At 37.9% G+C, this 17,734-nt stretch overlaps 1 protein-coding gene across 2 annotated transcripts in view; it reads right to left on the bottom strand.

Annotated features, from left to right (window-relative positions):
• Window positions 1–17,457, bottom strand: part of rab27b (RAB27B, member RAS oncogene family) — a 66,183-nt gene extending 48,726 nt beyond the window's left edge. Inside the window, exon 1 of one of the 2 annotated variants that reach the window (XM_015362359.2) lies at window positions 17,375–17,457. The gene's annotated coding sequence lies outside the window, so the exon portion shown is untranslated. Of the gene's footprint in view, window positions 1–17,147; window positions 17,283–17,374 lie in introns of those variants that run through there. The other variant, XM_015362345.2, reaches the window with a different exon arrangement.
• Between the last annotated feature and the right edge of the window lie 277 nt (window positions 17,458–17,734).

Here is a 17,734-nt window from a genome sequence, read left to right as displayed (position 1 = left end):
AAACCTACATAGGGAATGCTGTCTTAAGGAACACTGCCACTTGAAGTTGCTAGGGAACTAAGGATATAACTACTCACCAGCACTCCTGCAGGAGTTCAATGTCGATTGGCTGGAAAGCGTTGATAAATGTGTTTATTATTAGATAAAAGGAGATTCATAATAAAGATGTGTAATAAAAAATATATACTAAATGTATATTCCACATACTGTAGGTATTTACAATAGAAAATATAAATTCCATGCACCTTATTACAGAATGGGCCCCATCAGTAGTAGGCCATTTGAGCAGTAATGACTCAGAGATCTTACTGGTGTTGTATTATCTTAAAAGTAACAAAACACCAGGGGCTGATGGAATTTTCCCAGCTGTACTTAATGAAATGAATAATTTTATTCATAGACCCTTAACTAGGATATTTTATCACTCATTTTGGACAGGAGCTAAGCCAAAGTTTGGAATATTGCAAAAAGAGCAGAACCAAAGCAGAAGACTGAAATCCGAAGTAAATTGCTTACACTTATATAGTGCTTTTCTGGACACTCCACTCAAAGTGTTTTACAGGTAATGGGGACTCCCCTCTACCACCACCAATGTGCGGCCCATCTGGATGATGCGACGGCAGCCATAGTGCGCCAGAGCGCTCACCACACATCACCAATCAGTGGGGAGGAGAGCAGAGTAATGAAGCCAATTCATAGAGGGGGGTTATAAGGAGGCCATGACTGGTAAGGGCAATGGGAAATTTGGCCAGGACGCCGGGGTTACACCCCTACTCTTTTCGAGAAACGCCCTAGGATTTTTAATGACCACAGAGAGTCAGGACCTCGGTTTTACATCTCATCCGAAGGAGGGGCCTGTTTACCGTATAGTGTCACTGTCACTATACTGGGGCATTAGGACCCACATGGACCGCAGGGTGAGCGCCCCCTGCTGGCCCCACTAACACCTCTTCCAGCAGCAACCTTGGTTTTTCCTAGGTCTCCCATCCAGGTACTGACCAGGCTCACACCTGCTTAGCTTCAGTGGGTTGCCAGTTGTGAGTTGCAACATGATATGAGTCATTTTAAGCAGTACAATCATAAACGAGTCAATGTAAGAAGAGGTGTACCACAGAGAACCATTTTAGGTCTCATCATCAATTTATTGTTTAAACTTAGACATATTCAGTGTGGCAAAAGTGTAGAATTTCAGTCTACAACAAAGGAGAAAGAGGAAAATTGATTCAAGTATATAAAAATCCAAGGGTTATACACAAGGTCAGACAAGGAAAAAAATTCAGAGTAAGTGTTCAGTCATCGAAGTCTGAAAGAAGAGATGGTCATCTGTTCAGGGTTACAAATATATTAGTAAATCTTGGGATTACAGTCAAGGAGAAGGATGCACTAATCACATACTGTATATACATCCATGTCAGTCCTGATTCTGTAGCAAACTGTTTAAGAAATTAAAAGCACTAAAAGTGACAAATTACCAATTTCCAGACAGTTCCAATTATAGGTCAGCCAATTTAACAGAAGCATCATTGTATTTAGTAGATAATATAATCAATTCATTCATTCACAGGCTATCCCTCAATGTTGAGAATAATTGTCTTCCATGACCTCTTGAGCGACAGACAGGACCAGTATGAGATCTGCACATGCTTGGCAGCTTGAGCAGGTGTTGTCTTGAGATATCTGATCATATAGTTTGTAATCTGGTCATGGCTCTCTTTGTATTCACCCTGTCAATACTGACCCCACATTACTCATTGCCCATGTTCCACAGTGAAGATGAAGGGCTGGACTCTGAAACCCATATAATCAATAACAGCACATCAACAGGAATCCAGACCTTTACTGCAGCAAACCAAAGCATGCATTATAATAGCACTGTCTGTTCACCTAACTTCACCCACTTTCTCGACGTCAGACCTTTCAGTTTTGAAAGTGCTGCTGTCACACTCGCCCCTATGTGTGGAAGAACTAAAATTATTTTTACGCATTTCACACTTGTCTAAACCCCCACCACCAAAAACAACCTGTTTTACTGTTAAGAAATTATTTTAAGATTTGATTTAGATGGGAAAAAATGCTAAATCATCACAAATGCAACAAATTACTAATATACTGGACTCCATATTTTGGGGTATCACTTAACTTGCTAACAACTCCCCCCCCCATGAAGGGGAGTTAATGAAACACCAAATCCACTCAAAATAATTAAAGAATGCTTGACTTCTTCATTTCATGATTCCATGCAATACGTCTGTGTTTTTTTATTAAGCTAATTAATCCACCGTTTATTTGTTTATCATGTTTATTTGATATTTGGGTACTGTACATACTTTTCTATATCACATTTCTTTAGCTTGCCACAACGTTTCATGATGGAAATGCAGTCACTGGACACAAATTTGAAAAAAGAAATCAGTGTGTTTGTTGCACCCTGTAATGCAGCCATGGATATTGAATGTAGGCATAATTGTGCAAATATTGTTGCAGTGACACGTCTCTGACCCTGGCTGATTAACTTGGAGGAGCCTGGAAGTGTAGAACCTAAGTAAAAAAACACAAACAGCCTTGCTTAGGGCTATCTAAGAATTTTTGCAGTATTACTTTTATGTCAAATGAATATCCAATGAATATGGAGGGATATGTATATACAAAATTTAGGTCTATGTACAATAAAGCAAACAATGAGCTCCTGACAGAATACTTTGACTAATTTATTCTGTTCAATTATTCTTACACAGTATTAAGTTGTCTCTATTTGCTTGGGTTCAGATGTTATCTGAATTTGTGAATATTAATTTATTATTTTCTGAAGATCATGGTCAAGGAGAAAACCGAATGTTCTCATTGTGAACACAAAACAGTTTCCGATTGTGCACCAGACTTGTTTTAGCTACACTGTAACACTTTTCAAAATCTGACCGATTTACAGACAAAATAAGAGCACAATCTACTACTTTAAAATCCAAAGGGTATTGTTTATTCCATGAAATCAACAAACAGATTGTGCCAACAGCAGAGTAGCCTCATTTTACAATATGCATAATACACTTGCAATTCAAATTTATAGCCTGCTTGCAAGCCAGTGTTTGTAGAACCAGTCTGGTACCTGCTACACTACACTGCATGATTCAAAAATCCCCCCAAACCAAAATGGTTTCCAAATACAATTTGTACAGAAAACGAATACTTTTGTGAAACATTAGGCCGAATGGATAAAACTGGCATTTCTGATAATGTGCTTGTTGTGATATTACTGGTTTTCATATACATGCAATGTACCTATAACTCATAAAAACAATAATTACTATGGATTAAATCCTCGTGACTAGTCCTCTCGTTGAAACCAACAAAGTCATTCGCTGCTTTTGGGTCACACTTCATGGTTTAAAATTTAGCGATCAAAACGTAATGATTCGGTTGAATCAGTGACGTTTTGGGTGGTGATAAGAATTCAACTCGAGAAATTTCAACATTTCTATATGAAATTGAATTTCATCTCATCTGTCCCTGCACAACAAGCAGCGACATATCGTGTTCATTCAGCTGAGCATGCTCGACTCAAAACTGAGGAAAACTTGGCAATACCGCAGTCTATTCAAAGCTTTGTACTACTAAATGCTTTTCATGTCGTCTGTCTGACAGTACGAGGAACATATTCAAAGTAATCTATATAAGGTAAACTTGACAATACATCAGAGCTTTGTACAATTAAATGTTAGACTATTGTCTTTCCGTGTACAAGATACAGCAGGTAAACGAATATTCATCAGACGAAATAGTGGGACGAAACAAAAGCTTTATGTCAACACTTTGTACCTACAATACATACAGTATGAATCTAGTAAAAATATTATGAGTTTCAAAAGTGCCATAACGTTCAACTTGACTAACACGTGAATTCTTTATTCACCATGGCAACCTCTCTCCGCTATGATAGGCTACAACATGAAACGTCACCGTTCCGGAAAGAACTGTGGGTAATGCCCTTCGGCAGAGTGCGCTCCGAAGTGGACTTCAGAGAAGGGCGCAGTGGGGGAACTCGTGAGCACCCTTGTGAAACACAGATGAGCAACGCGACACCCTAACCCTTGCAGATCCGAGAGGAAACGTACGTATGAAGGGCAGAAGACTGCAAGCGTGCACATTGGAACACAACTAAATATTTAGTGTAGCAAAAGACAAAACAAATGCATTAATATAAAAACCTATCATCAAAGTGCATGGTGCCTAACAATATAAAGCTAAAATTGTTTAATATAGCCCACTCTTGTATAACCTATGACCAGTCCATAGTACTACCACTCCACAACACCTGACTCTCAGTGCTTACCAATCAATTGTTTACAAAGGAATAAGTAATAGGTTTATTCCATGCTGCAAAGAGAAGAAAGAAAACAACGTTTTGGCCGTGGAGCCTTCTTCAGGTGTGAGCAGGTGTAAAGCAATAGTTTATACCACTTGGTGAAAATCTTCTTTGCAGAAATGCACTGCCAACGGTTTTTAGAACACAGGAAGACTAGATAAACTCCCATGCACTTCTGCCTTATTTATATCTGCGTTATCATCGTAAACAGCTCTCCTCCATCTGTCACCCAAGAGAAAAATGATATTTTTTTTAATTAAATCTACAGACAAACTGAGGTTCGCTCAAAAAAAAGATGGCAATTGATACTTCAGAGCAATTTCTTGGCTTTCACAAATATTTGCAAGCCATTAAAACCTGTCATTTGTTTATCAACTTGTACCTTCTAAGGGAAATAAATTGGAGCAAAAGGTGGTGAAATGTCAAATGTCAAACTCTCTTGTAGCTTCTCACTTGAGCATGCAGTAATAGGTTTATTCCATGCTGAAAAGAGAAGAAAGAAAACAACGTTTCGGCCATGGAGCCTTCTTCAGGTGTGGTGTAACACTTTTATTATGTTAGCACACTGTGACACTGCATTGTAGAAAAGAGCCTTAGAAACAAAAACAATCTGCTGGAGTTAGAGCTACACTGCCCAATGTGAAAGCATAATGCCAAATAACACACTAACATCTAAAGTAGATACTGTAGTATAATACTGTTCAACACAGAAATCTGGTGCATTTTAATGCAATATAATCTGCATAATGTATTATAACTGATGAGCAGGGATCTTGTAATCATTCAATACAAAGAACAGCTGTATTGATCTATTTATAGGAGTTATAATATTCTATCTAAGGACGTATGCGTGACTGCGTTAAAATAAGCAAAGAATGGTTACAATCAGAACTTCACAGCAAAGCCATTTCAGCCGACAGGAGTTATTACAAGCTGGATTTCTAACTTGCTTTTGTTTTTAGTTGGTCTCCTTCAGGAAACCCCCATTGATCTTGGAGGTCATAGAATAAAGCCAATTAATATCATAAAGCCTTTTAATAACATTTTTAGTGTTTACAGCATACCATCATTTTTAGTGTAAGCCTGGCTAACTGCAAAAAGTAGTCAAAGTAGTAAACAAAGTAAAAGTAAATAAACATGGAGGTTCCTGTAACTTCCTCTTCTTATATCAATATCTATTTTCCAAATGGGAAAATGTTTACATTCTGTTAGGCCATCATCCTTAAATAATGGCAAATCATTTCAACTCACATTATGAGTCATTGTCACAGCTGTTCTATGTCAAGCAGTGACATTTAGCACTTACTACAAGAAGTTATTTGGAAAAATAAAACAGATGAATTGTTGCTATTCTTTTAGATAAACCTGATTCAGATTGTTTTACAATGTTTAAACACGGACAGTCTAAATGGCACATCAGTACAGGTATATGTCTGGTGTAAAATTAGTTGTAGCAAATGAACAGCATTTTAGTTTTAATATCTTGCAGTGTGCTGTTCTCCTTAGCCGAAACCCAAATGTATTAAGTGCCTGCAGAGAATAGAGAAAATCATTATAATATTTGTTGCAGTTTTTCTAACCCATGTATAATCTGACAACACTAGAAACATCTGATAATTTAACGTAATATACCTCCACTGGCCCAAAATATTAGGAATTCTATACGGAAAATTTGTTCAGCCAAATCCCATCCCATTTTCCCAATGGGGTCATTTCAAAGTGAAGTTGTGAAGAGGGCAATGTTGTGGAATGTTACACTAAATGTCATCTCACACACACACACACACACACACACACACACACCTGAAGGCTGTTCTGGCCAGGAAAGGGGATGGAAATCTGTCACATCCACCAATGCTTTGGTTGCCATTCTGTGTATGGTGGGAGACCTAAGTATGAAAAATGGGATTCCATATTTACTACCTATACTTTTTATAAATGCATTTTTTTTTCCTTAAAACAAACTCTAAACTTTCTTAAACTTTGTGAACTGATTGTTCACAGCAAACTTGCGTAATATTCCCATGACACTCTCATAAATCTAACATTTTTTGCAGAGCACCATGTCCCTCCCAAATCGTCCTGATATCCCCAACCTGAGCTGAGATTTCCTCAAGACACAGAGCTGTTTTACCCTGGAAGGAATTGATAACAGTGAAGCACGGACCTTTTGCTCAGCTACTCAGATGCTCTCTTTTCGTGCCGATGGGTGGCACAGCAACACAGTGGTTAGCATTGCTGCCTTGCATTGCTGGGACCCTGGTTTCAATTCCTGGCGTGCTATCGGTTTGGAGTTTGTAAGTTCTCCCTTCGTTTGTGTGGGTTTTCCTACCAGTACTCCGGTTCCTCCCACACATTGGTAGGTTAACTAGCTTCTGGGAAACTTGTCCACGGTGTGAGTGTGTGTGTGCCCTGCAATAAACTAGTATCCCATTTAGAGTGCATTCAGCTCCCACTCGACCCTCTATTGGATAAAGTGATTAAAAATGGCTGGATGTACGGACCGTTAAACTTGAAAAACACAGTCCCCATGTGAGAAGTCTAGGACCATTGCCTCCGTCTCATGTGTACACACAAGAAGTGCAACACAACACTGACTACTCCACAAACCTAATATAAATGTAAACATTTTAATTGATTCCCATTTATAGTTTCCACATATGTGATTTCCATCAAGATCCCAAAGCACATCCATTAATGTCAGAAGGCACACCAATGTGCTTTGATGTACTGGTTGAGAAATATCCGATTGCAAGATTGTTTGTCTTCTAATGTATTACTGTTCCACGGCTCCTAACGCAATGTTACAATCACCACAGCAAAATCTTAATGTACTTCAATTATACTAAACCGTTTCAGAAAATCTAATGTTTTCAATTTATACCACTTTCAGGAATGTCCAACATCGCTTTCAGAGTGTTTTCCTGATTAATAAATAAAAGATGAGAGCAATATTAAAATCTGCCAGAGAAACAGAAAGGCTATAAACACAAACTGCACATTATTCAGTACTGTTTATCACTGTCTTGCTGAGGCTGAAGTGCAGTAACAATAATTCTACTACAAACACTTTATAAATGGCCTCCTGATTTGTAATTTCTATTAGGGTCTAATATCCACATGTGGCAGGCACAGGTATGTTCTGAAGACAAATAAGAGTGCACAAAACAACTGGCAGTACGTACTATATAGTTCATTCCTCTTCATTATGATCCGATTGTGTGGGTGTCCTAGAATTCTTGAACACACACCCATCACCTCATTAAAGTAATCAAGAAAAAAAAGCACATAAATCATTACATATAGTACATTAAATTCCAACAAACCATTCACTTATATTTGTCACGTCTGATGTCATGCAAGAAGGCTATACTGATGATACAATTGCAGTAAAAAGAAGCACTTTAAAATTATGTCCTTATTTGCCAATTGAAAGCTATCAGATGTGTACCTACAGTTTACATACTTTCTAACAGTCCTGTGACAAACAAAAAACATTAATAGTAATAGATTGAATCTGGTGGTAACGATGTTAAGGAAATCAATTTGTAAACAGCTGGCAGTAGTAATAAAATGAGTGAAACGGGGAACTTCATTCTACGCTGAATAATACATGATGGATGTACGCGGTGAAGTCGACAGACTGACTCGGTAATGTTGGTAAAGGGAAATGTTCTCCCTCAGAGATAGGAAGTGGCAGAACCGTGCTCTCTGCCACTTTCCTCTATGATGCCATCCAGTACCAAGGGTCACAGAGCTCTCCACTTTGCATACTCGCCTGATGATCCATGAAAAGCCCTCTACTGTAAAGATTTACTTGGCAGCTGGTAGGTACAGTGACCTTTTAGAACCATGCAAGTCACCGCAGGCCCACCAGGTCTAATTAGCAACACTTTACTAAGCAGTTCTTGCCTTTCTTGTTGGCCTGCAGAACCGCAGTGTTGGAACCCTTACTGCAGTGGCACTTGCAGCACTGGGGCTTTCAGCACTGGACCCCAACGGCAACAGACCACACGGGAATCTTAACAGCACAGCTCAGGGGAAAGGCAAATAATCGTAATAACAGCTATGTGTTAGGCACAGCTTACAGATGTGAAGAATTTGACTCTTTCATTGGTCGATCCAGTAAGTCGCATGAATAAAAAATTAGATTCCACCTCAAACAAAATGTCTTTTAAAACAAAAGTAAAAATAATTTACTCCAACAATCATACTATCTAAAAGAACTCTGCCGTCCCCAACAACGACAACATCTGGAAACGTTCCAACAGGGTTTCACTTTTTCCAACAGTGTTCTGAACATCTCAGACAACGGTACAAGAAAATTTCTCAGTGTTCCATTACGTCACTTTCCTCCTGAGACCATACGTCTGTAGAAACTTATATTGGTGAAACAAATGTCTCTGCTTAAAATGTTAAATGTCTGCCTCACAGAATAAGCTATCTGAAAATTGTGAGAAGAGGAATGGGTTATACAGTTTTATATTTAAACCTCTTTTGGTTTCATATTCAATATTCAATGTTCAGCAATGTTCAGAATTCAATACATACTGTATGAAGAAGGTGGCTACCCATTTCATAAAACAATTGTGAAATACAATATGTCTATTTCATTAAAGGTTAAATTCATTGACAGGATGAAAGTTAACAAAGGCCTACAACTTTTGGACTTTGTCACTGATTAATAATGACCTGTTTACTGTAGAAAGCTTCTCCACAACGGAAGGATGCTGAGATGAGGGATTTTCATTTATTAAATCCAGTTTAAACACAGAACGGTTATCAAAAACACCAATGAACTTTTTTTTGACACTTAATATAAATTCTAAATTAAAACAACTGAGATGTAATAGATTAAAAATGGGATGCAGCAAAGTCACCCATTTTTTCTCGCAATTACTTTTAAATAAACATTCATGGCAAAACATTCATAGTTGTGCAGGAAGGTATTTTAAGTTTCTGCCAAAACATGTCTTACCGGAGAGAAAGGTGTGACACAGGTTATTACAGCAAAATACTTTTGTGTGCATTCAAAATAAAATAAAAAACAAATCTCATTGTCAGGTGAAACTGAGTACAAATTGACAAAACTGACAAATTAAATGAGTTTCAGCTTAATTTAATTGGCTGCATACCACATACAAATCTTTGGTTATTGCAACAAGAAAATGTAATCTCATTTTAATAAAATGAAGACTTCATTTTACTGTAAATAAACTCTGAGCACAGAGTCTATCCATTTCTGCTGTGCAGATTAAAATAGTATGAGCAATGCAGGCTGTTCTAAAAACCCCTTTGGCAAAAAGACTTGGAGACACCCACAGTGCAATGAGAAGACATTAGGTCCACCAGAAGGAAACTGGAGCATGAACTGACACTGAGTCCACTGCTGCCAACAGTCAACTACAGAAACAGATGGCCAGCAAAACAATTAGGCCAGAAACACTTGCACTGGGACCACATAACTATGTCTCTCTTAACACAATCTTGTATCAACAGCAACACAAACGTGAGATCTCCAACAGATGGTATGTTGTGCATCTTCAAAGAGCATCGAAGAACAGCTGACATGAAGGACTGGACCATAGACAGTTTTTCCTGTTTGCACAGCACAGTTGTGCTACACCCTAATTTTAAAGATAAGATCAGATCACTTTATTGGCCATATACAATTTCTTGTATTAGAAATGTGTCTTTTCACATACCCCAGCTTGCTCTCCATGAGACACACAGACAGGGAGAGAAGCTTGGGGTCAGAGTGCAGGGTCAGCCATTTATACGGCGCCCCTAGAGCAGTTGGGGTTAAGGGACCCGACAGAGTAGGAGTCCTCTGCTGGACCCAGGATACGAACCTGCAACCTTCCAACCACAGGCGCAGATCCATAGCCACAGAGCCACCTCACTGCCCTTAAATGGATTTCCAGGTATGAGGGAGCAGATCGCTGCGGTTTTTCAGGCCAGGTCAGTTACAGTGGTATACAGGGTGGGAAATACAACTAAATGGGTTGTGGTCAGCTCAGATGGCTATAATGACTTCCACATCCTAGATCTAATATCTAGGATGTCAATCCTTGTTCCTGTTTTGCAAATAATTACAGAAGGCTCTATGTCAAGGTTTAATATGTAAACACACACTAAAAACTGTATAACCTGACCTAGGTTCATTCCTGAGCTGTCTTGAGTATGAGACATTGTAGAATAAATGGAGAGGTGGGAATAACTTAATCAGAACTGTTTCTCTGCATTGTGTGCGGATAATTTTTGATGGTTATAATGCATACGCAATAATCACTTCTAACACCCATCTATAGTAATGGGTGACCAGAACTCTATCCAAACTATAAAAATTCCTGCATGATTGACTGGATTGAGAGCACCATGGGTGATACGACTTGTGTCTTCTTTTGGTGTTCTATGGAAAACTGACTTTTTCATACCAAAATAAAAGTTGTTTCAAACGTTTGCTGAACTGTGCTGTGATTTCTTGCATTCTCTACAAAGTCATTCCTACAAGAATATGTCAAATCCCATGACTTCATGGTTCTTTAACAATTATCACACTGTTATGTTGCAACTCAAGGTGACTAGATAGGAACCATAAAGTAGTCTCTCACCTATTTTTAATTGGAGATGGTTTAGAATATTTCTACACTTAGAACACTTCCTTACTTACCTACTTAGGAAATAGAAAATAACATTTTCAATATTCATATTCTGCAACAAGATAGATGTTTATTTTAATATAAGACTATCCTTTTGATGTGGACAGTTTGGTGGTCTCATCAACACTGAACAGAACTAAATACTAAAAAACCACAGAAATGCCTCCCGATCTGGGGAAATAATGCTGTGAAGGGCTCACACCACAAATCTGGTTAACCTTTAAACCTTGAGAGACAGTTTGATTACCCTTATGCAGAAAACTAACACATTCTGTAGTCTCTCATTTTTAAACAGAACAGCACAACAAAACTTCATATTGATCAACCAAAAAATTAAATACAAGAGAGGATGTTTCCACTTTTCTCTCTCTATATATATACTGTAGATGCAGTATATATTTTTATGTACAGTATGTTATCTTCAATATCACAGCTGGTCAAACCAATGAAAACTGGCACAAACGGGTATAAATTGTTACATATGAAATCTAAATGCTGAGGTTCCACAGTTCCACCAGTTCCGAGATCCATTTGCCATATTCGTTACCAACACAACTCAGTCACAGGCTCACTCACTCCCTAAAAATGACACCCCCTAATAACGGGTGGGCTAGTCTTGACCAATCCATACAGAAGCATCTTCGTAACCCACTTCAAAGGCCTCCAACTAGGAGGCTGCACATCAGGAACAGGTTGTAATCCTGCAGGCTGATGAGTAATCATGTTGACGATGGATTTACCTCACTCGTACTTTGTCAATGTGAATTGTTCAGCACAGTAAATCGCCACAGGACCTTTACAGTAATCCCTTGATTTTATCATGCATTCATATGGTTTACCCTGGCTTCTACTATCTTTTATCATATCTCTTCATGTATTGCAATGCTTTTGCTAGGCTTTCACTGTTTTACTTCTGTTTCTTGCTCTGCTTTTTCCATAATGTATCAAAAACTTTTAACGGTATGAGTACAGAATTCAAAACTGTGTAGTTTGCTTCTGTAGTATGAACTTCATGGTGGTATTTTTCTCAAGTGAATCTGTAGCTTCACCCAAATTAATGAGCAATGACACAGCACAAAAAAAAAAGAGTTTGTAGGAGAAAATTATGGCCGTGGTTTTTACTCTGTACATAAGAAATGTACACTGTAAATGTCAAAGTGAGGATGATTCATAATTAAATCTGCTGCAATTCCAGGCACCAAATGAGATAGATCTTTATGAAAGACCATCATATTTAATAAATTCATTTTTGGTGCCATTCATTGTGAAGAATTAATAAATTGTTGGAAATTACAATTTAAAATACTGAGAATTTAAAAAATGGAAATAGTTGTTTTTTTGCAGTATATTTCAGGCAACTAGCATGTTGTTTTATTTATAGAGGAGGACCTATTACTTCAGTGGGTACCAGAATCTGGCATCAATAACAAACAGCCTGATTACGTGAGCTATACTGTGTCCATAAATAGTTCAATATGCTTAGAAAAAACCTTGTGAAACATACAAATCTGTTGCTGTTTGTATTGGCATACATTCTCTTGAAACTAAGTTATTACAAAAATAGGAGAATATTTTAAAAATACAAGTGCTTTTAACAAAAGGTTTTTCTGTTTCAGCTACAGCTTTTCTGTTTCCTAAACTATAGGATGCGAATTTTCATTAATCACTAATAGTTTTGCTTCTATACCTACACTAGTTTAACTCAACCATTCAAGACCAAAACTGAGTTATAGTGAGTACTGCCCTCACTACAGTGAGTGGGCACAAAGACCCTAGGTCTTGCAGATGGTTATTACAACAGAGCATGGAATAGATATTGGCACAGGTGTCACTCATGTACACTGTATAATCATTATAACCATGTTCATGATACCACCAATCCTCCTTACGAACATACTACAAGAAGTTCTTTGCAGCAAAAATCATAAAATGAAGTGCTTGTGGCAACACGTCTTTAGTACAGACTTACACCTTTATACGAAATGTTTATTCCATCCAGCTTCTGCCATTTTGGCAGAATTACATCCAATCTATACATTTATGCAATATATTAAACATCTGAATGTGTACAAGATTACTAACTACCTTTCAACCAATGAAACAACAGTCATATTCTTGCGCTGAATCTAATGAACCATAGCTACAATGCATACCAATTATCTTAGAAGACTTAGTCTCTGTTACTGTATATGCAATTGTTCATAAAAAAAAACACACTTGTGAAATCAGAGGAGGCCACTCAGCCCATCATGTTCAATTAGTTCTATGTCCCATAGATTCCAGTTGAGAATACTGAACAACCCCCTCACAGCCTCTTTAAACATCCATAAAGGCCAATTTTTCAACTGATGCAACATTCCACATCTTGCATGTTTCGGCAGGTGGGAAGAAACCGAAGCACCCAGCAGACTCCACACTGACGCATGAGCTCTTTAATGTAGTTGCCGTTCTTTCAAACTATTATTGTTCCTTTTATCTATTCACCCTAAAAAAAATCATTAGCTAAAAAACAGGAAGAACACAAAACACTACAGTCAATATGAACTTCTCCTTTCAAAAAAATAAGAGAGAATAAAATATCTATAATGTTTTTTTTTATAATTGCTTCATATTTTTCAAAACGATGACATTTCCCCCAGGTTCCGAAGGTCTCAACTTCATAAATACTAAGCAAGGCAGCTTTTCCTTTACCTAGACCCATGACACTACTGAATTTTATTAGTCAACAGCTGCAAGGGAAGAAGGAATTTAATAAAATAAGAATGTCTTGCCCCTACAATTCTGTTTATCTCATTGTAAAGTCAGCTTTTTTTAACATGTAGCCTGACTTCAAAGGATTTCACTTGGAATTATATTTCAAAACATTACTCACTGATGGGAAATGGACAGGTAGGAAAATTCTATTGTCCTGTACAGCCCCAGGTGAAACCGTACTTGATATGCTGTCAAGACACATGCGTATAACTTCCTTTCTTTATAAATGAATTAGAATACACAGGAGAGCTTCAGCTGTTGTGTCAAACCCTGCCTGGAGTGCTTTCCAATTTCCATTTCGACTTGAACAGGGAAAGAGGAGCTGAATTTAAAAGTTGTTTCAAGTACTGGAGCGCTGAATACACACTCTCAACTCACCTCTCACCTATGATCTGAACCTCACAGTGCCTTCTTCCTTTCTTTCTTACCAAAAACCCAAACACACATTGAAAATCTACCTCTACCATACATGTCAAAAGCTCACTCCCCATAATTTCTATCCCTTTATTTTATTCTGTTGATGCATATTTTTGCACATAACCTGTTACCTTTTTGTTGTTTTGCACATTGCCTGTTGTTGTTTTTTTTTGCACATTGCCTGTTGTCTCTGTCTTTCTTTTGCTACACAATCGTATTGTTGTTGTTGTTTTTCTTTTCTCTTTGTACTACTTATGTCCGAGAGCTAGCTAAATAGCATTTCGTTATACCATATACCATGTATATGAGTGTAATGACAATACACTTGAACTTGACCTTGAAGATTTGGATACAGCCACAAATGTACAACATATGGCAGCAGATGGAGATAAACAAAGCCTCACGTGATTGAAACAGGCAAAGAAAAGTCACCAAATAAATGTTCAACATTCAAATAAAGAATAAATAGACCCATCATGGCCTAAGCATATAAGAGCATAAAAAGGTTGTATTTTGAGAGGAGGCCATATGGCCCATCTACCTCATTCGGTTATTAAAACTTAAGTAATTTGAGAACCTTATATAGGTCACAGTTTGGAAAAACAAACCATGATGACAATATGGCTGAGCAACTTGTTCAAAACTCTTACAACTCCTTTCCTGCAGATTCCACTTGTGCCCCGTTTTTCCATTGTTGATGCCGGAAAAGGTCAGTGGCTTGAATTTGTCTGTCAATGGAGCACTTTAGCCACGAAAATACATCTGGTCACTGTTTCCTGGACTGAATCCAGCGTAGCACTACCTCTTCTTGAACACAGCACCACCATTCAGAAATCTAGAAGGCAGTTCTTCATTGTTTAAAAAAAAAATCAAGTGAAGGGAAAGAAAGTATTCAAGTATTCTTCTAGCTATCCTTCCTGAAACCGCTGTCAGGATTATTAACTCCCACATGAAACTTGGCACAAAGGTAGGTTTTCAATTATTTACACATTTAGGAGACTTCTAATGATTTGAACTCCTCATGTTGGGTTTGTAAATTAACCCAAATAGCACTGCAAACAGGATCTAGGTGCAGCTGACATTAAGGGAATGATGATATTAGCTCACTGTGGTTTTTTTTTAATATTTAAGCAATTTTGGTTTAGTTTTGCTGTGTGTTTATAGTCATTACACTGAAGGACTAAAGATGAGCCACAAAAGGGTGAGGTGAGGAAAGGAGTAGCACTGTGCCTTCAAAAATGTGCCATACCTTTATTATATCATAATTAAAAAAAAATTAAATAAAATAACTGCTCGACATTGTACTGTAGGCACTGCAATGCAGGCTTGGATAGATAATCATGTCACAGAAAGCCGCACTCTGTGAGAGCAACTTAAGAAAAGATATAAAGCGTTATAAAGTGGTGCCTACCACAATCAAAACATACAGAAAAAAAACTGTTGTTGTTGCAAACTAAAGTGGTCAAGGCAGAAAGAGGAAACAGACGAAACATTTGAATATCTACAGCTAATCATTTTCTAACCAGCACTCTCCTCGCCACTGGTTTCAATTACACATCAAACCTCTCAAAACTAAAGGGCAAAGTTAAGTTGCAGAATTAAGAACAGCAGAAAGGAGGCAAACCTGAGAAGGTCTTTTATGGTCTCTTGGATCTGTTTCACTACAGTCACACAGTCATTTGCATTTGCTGGCTGTAACAGGAATAAACTGACCCAAGGATAAACCTCCTCAACACGGCCAAATAGACACCTTGAACAGACAGTAAAACCCAACATGTAAACATGTAAAACCCAACATATTTGGGATACAGGGAGATATACAGGGAGACGCGCAGACTTCATGCAAACCAACACTCGAAGTCATCAGGTAGCAATGGTACAGCCCCGGTGATATTCTGATATGTTGTGAGTGCTGTACCGCAAATCTTTGCTAACGCGAGGAATAAGGCAAAGAGTGTAAGTTTCCCTCCACAGAAGTAAACAGTTCTACGGTTAAAAACGGTAACATATCTGAATTAATATATAAATCACGGAATGTTTAATATTACGAATTTATAGTGTATGCTCTAGGAGATGTTTTACTAGACCCTACACAGGGAGTGACAGAATAACAGCTCCCCCTTACAAAAAAAACTTATGCATTTCAGAAAGATTAAATTGTGGAATGCATAAATGAGGATCTGAATTCTACACTGTGACACACCTTTATTAAACTAAATGAGCATGTTGATTTCTAAAAATCGATGTATGCTAAAACTATATCGTTATAACTTTTTTTCTGAGCGCTTACACAACAGTCTCGCATTTCCCCCCATTATCAACTACATTCAAAGAGATTGTTAAAAAAATTATATTAAGAAAAAACACCACAGAATCCATTAAATTACCTTAGCATCTAATTACTTTATCTAGGCTTATTTTGAGATGTATATTAATCACAAAACACAGTCAAGTGCTCAAGCAGATAAAAGGCTGTCTCAAACGTTATTCATCTGGATGCAACAATTTAAATCTCACTAGTCTAACTCAAACACAGCCTAGCATGTTATTTGCACCTTTCAGTGCACACAACTTCAAAGCTTAAAACTTAATATGACACTTAGTAATATGTACTATATAAATAAAAAGAAAACCGTTCCTGCATAACTACCTTGATTATTTTATTTGCGATAATTCATATAGTTACTGTACGCTAGCGCTACATGGACTTAGGCCAATAACTGCCCTGAGAAAAAGGATATATTCCAACAGACATTACCATACCGGGAGGTAGTTATACTATCCCGACACGATGATGATGGTGATGACGATGATTAAAACTGTTACGTTGTTGAAAACAAGAAGATAAATTTAACGTGCACAAAAATATGTTCAATAGTAGTATCTACTGACCAGCAACGTCCACGGAGCTTACAACGCAACAAACAAGCTTTTAAAAAACACGAAGTCCTTACACAACAATAAAGAAGGCTCAGAAATCTTGCTTGCAGGTGTCTGCCTAGCCCATGTCTCCCTAGTACAGAAGCATTTTCGTCTCCAGAGCCTCTAGAAACCAAACGCCAAACAACGCACGACAAGACATTTCTTTAATGCAAACGCCTCTGGTGGATTGATTCTCCGCCCTCAGGTTTCTGACACCTAGGACTACTTTGTACCAAAATAAATGTAAGATGCATCATACCTCACACAAGCCGTTTCCTCAGCATGATGCTTCCTTCCTTGTATAACGCTGTAGCCGTTGCAAGCAGCTTTGGTAGACGTGGATGACAAATGTATTCCGGGTCCTAACGCCCCTCCCAATTCCGTGTCTGCTGCAAACAGGACGCAACAGGTGTGGTGCTGCTCGCTGCTAATTCTGTAGAACGTAAGGACGTAAAAATGTTTACAAAAGACTGAAGGCTTTTCGGTCCAACTAGTACATTTGCTTTCTGGAAGCAAATTGATTCGAGAATCTCACCTACCTAGCCTTTCATGAAAGATGCCATGGCATAAGATTATGCAACGCAGCTGGGTAGCTTGTGAAGCCAATTCTTTTTTTAAA

Source organism: Lepisosteus oculatus, chromosome 3 (genome assembly GCF_040954835.1).
Source record: "Lepisosteus oculatus isolate fLepOcu1 chromosome 3, fLepOcu1.hap2, whole genome shotgun sequence".
Taxonomy (NCBI): Eukaryota; Metazoa; Chordata; class Actinopteri; order Semionotiformes; family Lepisosteidae; genus Lepisosteus; species Lepisosteus oculatus.
Note: the sequence above shows the minus strand (reverse complement) of the source record. Positions and strands in the feature narration are given on the sequence as shown.